Source organism: Mobula birostris, chromosome 11 (assembly GCF_030028105.1).
Source record: "Mobula birostris isolate sMobBir1 chromosome 11, sMobBir1.hap1, whole genome shotgun sequence".
Lineage (NCBI taxonomy): Eukaryota > Metazoa > Chordata > Chondrichthyes > Myliobatiformes > Myliobatidae > Mobula > Mobula birostris.
This window is the reverse complement of record NC_092380.1, coordinates 109,213,772-109,219,771: the sequence shown is the minus strand read 5'-3', so window position 1 is coordinate 109,219,771 and position 6,000 is coordinate 109,213,772.

Here is a 6,000-nt window from a genome sequence, read left to right as displayed (position 1 = left end):
AGAGTTTTCTTAACCACCTCTATCTACCTGCCTCTATCACCACCCCTGCAGGGCATTCCAGGCAGCTGCAGTTCTAAGTGTATGAAACTTGTCCTGCACATCTCTTGTGAACTTACCCCACTCACATCAAATTCAGAACTATGTTCTATATTAGACAATTCCACCCGAGGGGAGAAAGATTATTGATGTCTACTCTACGCCTCAATGCCTTAGAAATTTCTATTCGGTCTCCCCCCAGCCTTTGTCATTCTAGAGAAAGTAACCCAAATTGTCAATCTTCTCCTTCTGGATACTACCTTTTTATCCAGACAGCCTCCTGGTGAACCTCCTCTGCACCATCTCTGAACCCTCCACATCCCTCCTGTAAAGAGGCAACCAGAACTGAATGCAATTCTCCAATGGCTGAGTGGAAGAAGCCAGAGGGTAGTAGTAGGTAGCACCTCTCTGCGACTAGTGGTCTGCTACAACGATCAACGTTGGATCCATTGTTGTTCCCCCATCTATGTTAATGATTTTGATGATAATATGGTGAACTAGATCAGCAAATTTGTGGATGACACTAATATTGGGGGCTTAATGGACAGCAGGGAAGCCAATCAAAGCTTACAATGGGATATTGACCAGATGAAAAAAAACGGGCTGAAAATGGTAGATGGAATTTAATACAGACTAGTGTGAAGTGTTACATTTTGAGAGGAAAAAGAACTTTGACCAGTGGACAATCCAGACATCAGAAGTTTTTAGAGGAGAGGACTTCAATCAGGTCCACTGCCTGAGTACAAAAGGCAGCAGTGGGTTGGTACAGAGAAAAAGAGGTTTGACCAGCGACCAATTGGCGTTTGCAACTGATTAGCAAGAGCAAATTAAAGGAAGGCGGGGGAAAGCACAGCAGCCATCGTCTGAGTGGACAGTCAGAGTGGTCACTTGAGCCTTTAACTCTTCGAGGCTTCAATGAAGAGAGTCTTTGGTTAGTGAAATCAAAAGAAAAGAAAAGTTCTAGGTGAAGTATTTTTCCCTTCTTTATATCTGCTCAGCTAGGACAGTAGAGTTGCCAAGCAGGACAGTGGAATGCTCTTCTTGCAGGATGTGGGAAGGCAAGGAGCCCTCCAGTGTCCCTGACGACTACAACTGGGAAAAGTGCATCCAGCTGCAGCTTCTACAAATCGTGGCAAGGAGTTGGAGCTGGAACCAGATGAACTCCAGATCATTCAGGAGGCTGAAGGGGTGATAGATGGGACATACAGAGAGGTAGTTACACCCACGGTGCAGGGTACAGGAGACTGGGTGACAGTCAGGAAGGGGAAAGGGGTGAAGGAGCCAGTGCAGAGTATGCCTGTGGCCAACCACCCTCAACAACAAGTATATCATTTAGGTACTGTTGGGGGTATGACCTAACAGTGGAAAGTCACAGTGGTCAGACTCTGGCACCGAGTTGGCCTCTGTGACTCAGAAGGAAAGGGGGGAGAAGAGGCACACTGAGATGATGGGGAATCGTTAGTCAGATGAGCAGACAGGAGGTTCTGTGGGTGAGAACGAGATTCCCAGATGGTATGTTGCCTCCCGGGTGCCAGGGTACAGGTTATCTCAGATCGACTCCTCAGCATTCTTAAGTGGGAGGGTGAACAGCCAGAGGTCATGGTCAATGTAGGTACCAATAACATGAATAGGATAGAACTAGGAAGATTATTCTGTTTAATACGTGGCTAAGGAGTTGGTGTAGGAGGGAGAGCACAAGATTTTTGGATCATTGTGCTCTCTTCCAGGGAAGGTGGGACCTGTACAGAAGGGACGGTTTGCACCTGAACTGGAGGGGGCCTAATATCCTAGTGGGAATGTTTGTTAATGCTGCACGATGGGGTTTAAACTAGAGTTGCAGGGGGATGGGAACCAGACTGCCAGAACAGTTAGTAGAGACGTTGTGGAGGCAGATGTTGGTAAGATCTCAAACAAAATTAGAAATCAAAAGGTTCAGCATGGTGCCGCCAGTGTCCTGAGCTGCGTATACTTCAATGCAAGAAGTGTTGTAGGAAAGGCGGATAATAGTGCTGAAGATGAGGTAGCTGGCTTACAAACAGAGGCAATGTGTAGTGAAGAGAGGCTGTTGATAGGGCAACATTGCAGTCAACAGGATGAGTGCCAACATAAGAGGCACACAAAATCGAAAAGGGTAAATACAGGGCTGGAGGTGTTATGTCTGAATGCACATAGTATGTGGATTAAGGTAGTTGAACTTGCAGCACAGTTGCAGATTGGCAGGTATGATGTTGTAGGCATCACTGGATCATGACTGAAAGAAGATTATAGCTGGGAGCTCAATGTCTAAGGATACACATTGTATTGGAAAGACAGGCAGGAAGGCAGAGGGGTTGGTGTTGCACTGTTGGTAAAAAATGAAATTAAATCATTAGAAAGAGGTGACATAGAGGCAGAAGGTGTTGAATCGTTGTGGATAGATCTAAGGCACTGCAAGGGTAAAAAGACCCAGATGGGAGTTGTATACAGACCTCTAAACGGTAGTAAGGATATGGTCTACAAATTAGAATGGGAGATAAAAAAAATTGCCTGCCAAAAGGCAATGTTACAATAGTCATGGGGTACTTCAATATGCAGATAGATTGGGAAAATCAGCTTGGTGCTGGATTATAGGAGGGGGAATTTCTAGAGTGCTTACGAGATGGCTTTTTAGAACAGCTTGTGGTTGATCACCTATTTTGGATTGAGTGTTGTGCAATGAACCAGAATTGATTTGAGAGCTTAATGTAAAAGTGATCATAATATGATCGAATTCACCCTGAAATTTGAGAAGCAGAAGCCAAAGTTAGATATGTCAGTATTACAGTGGAGTAAAGGGAATTACAGAGGCACGAGAGAGTTGCCAGAACTGATTGGAAAAGAACACTAACAGGGATGATAGCAGAGCAGCAATGCCTGGCATTTCTGGAAGCAATTCAGAAGGCACAAAAAATACACAACCTAAAGAGGAAGAAGTATTCTAAAGGAAAGATGACACAACCGTGGCTAACAAGAGAAGCCAAAGCCAACATAAAAGGCAAAGAGAGAGCATTTAACGGAGCAAACATTAGTGGGGTGGGAAGTTGAAGGATTGGGAAGCTTTTAAAAACCAACAGAAAGCAACTAACGAAGTCATTAAAAAGGTAAAGATGGAATATGAAAGTAAGCTAGCCAGTAATATTAAAGAAGATACCAGAAGTTTCTACAGATATATAAGGTGTAAAAGAGAGGCTATCGGACCACTGGAAAATGATTCTGAAGAGACAGAATGGGAGACACCGAAATGGCAGATGAACTAAATAATTATTTTGTGTCAGTCTTCACTGTGGAAGACACTAACAGTATGGTGGAAGTTCCAGGTGTCAGGGGTCAAGATAAGTGTGAAGATACGATAACTAGAGAGAAGGTTCTTGGGAAACTGAAAGGTCTGAAGGTAGATAAGTCACCTAGACCTGCTGGTGTATAACCCAGTGTTCTGAAAGAGGTGGCTGAAGAGATCGTGGAGGCATTACTAATGATCTTTCAAGAATTACTAGAGTTTGGAATGGTTCCAGAAGAATGGAAAATTGCAAATGTCACTCCACTCTTCAAGATGAAAGAGAGGCAGAAGGAAGGAAACTATAGACCAGTTAGTCTGACCTCAGCAGTTGGGACGATGTTGGACTCAAATATTATGGATGAGTTCTCAGGGTACTTGGAAGCACATGATAAAATAGGCCATAGTCAACATGGTTTCCTCAAGGGAAAATCTTATCTGACAAATCTGATGGAATTCTTTGAAGAAATAGCAAGCAGGATAGACAAAGGAGAATCAGTTGATGTTGTGTATTTGGATTTTCAGAAGGCCTTTGACAATGTGTCACACAAGAGGTTGTTTAACAAACTACAAGCCCAAGGTATTACAGAAATATTCTAGCATGGATAAAGCAGAGGCTGATTGGCAGGAAGCAAAGAGTGGGAATAAAGGGAGCCTTTTCTGACTGGCTGCTGGTGACGAGTGGTGTTCCACAGGGGTGTGTATTGGGACTGATTCTTTTTGCATTATATGTCAATGATTTGGACAATGGAACTGATAGCTTTGTTGCAGAATTTGCAGATGATATGAAGAAAGGTAGAGGGACAGGTAGTCTGCAGGAAGCGCAGGGGCTACAGAGGGACTTAGATAGATGAGAATAGGCAAAGAAAAGGCAGATGGCAGTGTTGGGAAGTGTATGGTCATGCACATTGGTGGAAGAAATGAAAGATATTTGTCTGTTTTCTAAATGGAGAGAAAATACAGAAAAACTGAGGCAAAATGGACTTAGGGGTCTTGGGCAAGATTCCCTAAAGGCTAATTTGTAGTTGAGTCTGTGGTGAGGAAAGTAAATGCAGTATTAGCATTTATTGCAGGAGGACTAGTATATAAAAGGATGTAACGCAGAAACTTTATAAAGCACAGGTGAGGCCTCATTTGGAGTATTGTGAGCAGGTTTGGGCCCCTTATTTTAGAAAGAATGTGCTAAAACTGGAGAGGGTTCAAAGGAAGTTCACGAAAATGATTCCAGGATTGAACAGCTTGTCACATGAAGAGTGTTTGATGGCTCTGAGCCTGTATTTACTTGAATTCAGAAGAATGGGGGGTGAGCACATTGAAACCTAAAGAATGGTGAAAGGCCTTGATAGAGTGAAAGTGGAGAGGACGTTTCCTATGGTGGGAGAGTCTAAGACCAAAAGACACAGCCTCAGAATAGAGGGGTGTCCTTTTAGAATGGAGATGAGGCATAATTTCTTTAGCCAGATAGTGGTGAATCTGTGGAATCTTTGCCACAGGCAGCTGTGGAGGCCAAGGCTTTATGCATTTTTAAGGTGGAAGTCGATAGATTCTTGATTAGTCAGGGCAGGGAGGGATATGGGGAGAAGGCAGAAGATTGTGGCTGAGAGGATAAATGGAGCAGCCATGATGAAATGGTGGAGCAGACTCGATCACCAGGTGGCCCAATTCTGCTCCTATACAGTATCTTATGGTCTAAACCAAGACAGGACATACACAGTGAGCAGTAGGGCACTGAGGAGTGTGGTGGAACAGAGAGATCTGGGGATACAGAACCACAATTCCTTGAAAATGTTGTCACAAGCGGATAGGGTTGTGAAGAGAACTGTTGGCACATTAGCTGGGATATCATGCTGAAGTTTTATAAGACGTTGATAAGGCTAAATTTGGAGTATTGTGCAGTGTTCTGGTCACTTACTTACTGGAAAGATAACAATAACATTGAAAGAGTGCAGAGAAAATTTACAAGGATGTTCCCAGGACTTGATTGGTTGAGTTATAGAGAAAAGTTAAAACTTTTTCCCCTGGAGCATAGGAGAATGAGGGGAGATTTGATGGAGGTATACAACATTAGGAGGTCTATAGATGGGGTAAGAGTGAGGGGTTGGAGATATGTCTCAATAAAAAAAAGGTGTAAGACACTACTTCCCTTTTGTAGCCTGCAGGTTAGTCTTGGGGAAGGTATATCACCTACTTTACTTTGCACCCCCTACACCCAAGATCAGAGTCACGTGAAGCCTTGGAAGCAGGTGGTGGATGATCATATGAGCAGCTGGTGCATATCACAAGTCCTGGTTATGTGACCACTGACACCAGGCAGACAATCTCTAAAGAGTATTGATAATGGCTGGGGTCACCCGTCTTGAAAAGACACTGCCCAGAAGAAGGCAATGGCAAACCACTTCTGTAGAAAAATTTGCCAAGAACAATCATGACCACAATCACCCATTTCATATGACATGGCACATAACAAACGATAGGCAGAGTAAATACAAACAGGCTTTTCCCACTGAATTTGGCTAAGAATAGGACTAGAGTTCATAGAGTAAAGGTGAAAGATAAAATATTTAAGGGACCATTAGGAGAGGGGGATCTTCAGAGGGTGTTGCGAATGTCAGATGAGCTGCCAGTGGAAGTGGGGGATGTGAGTTTGACAGCAACATTTCAGAGAAGTTTGA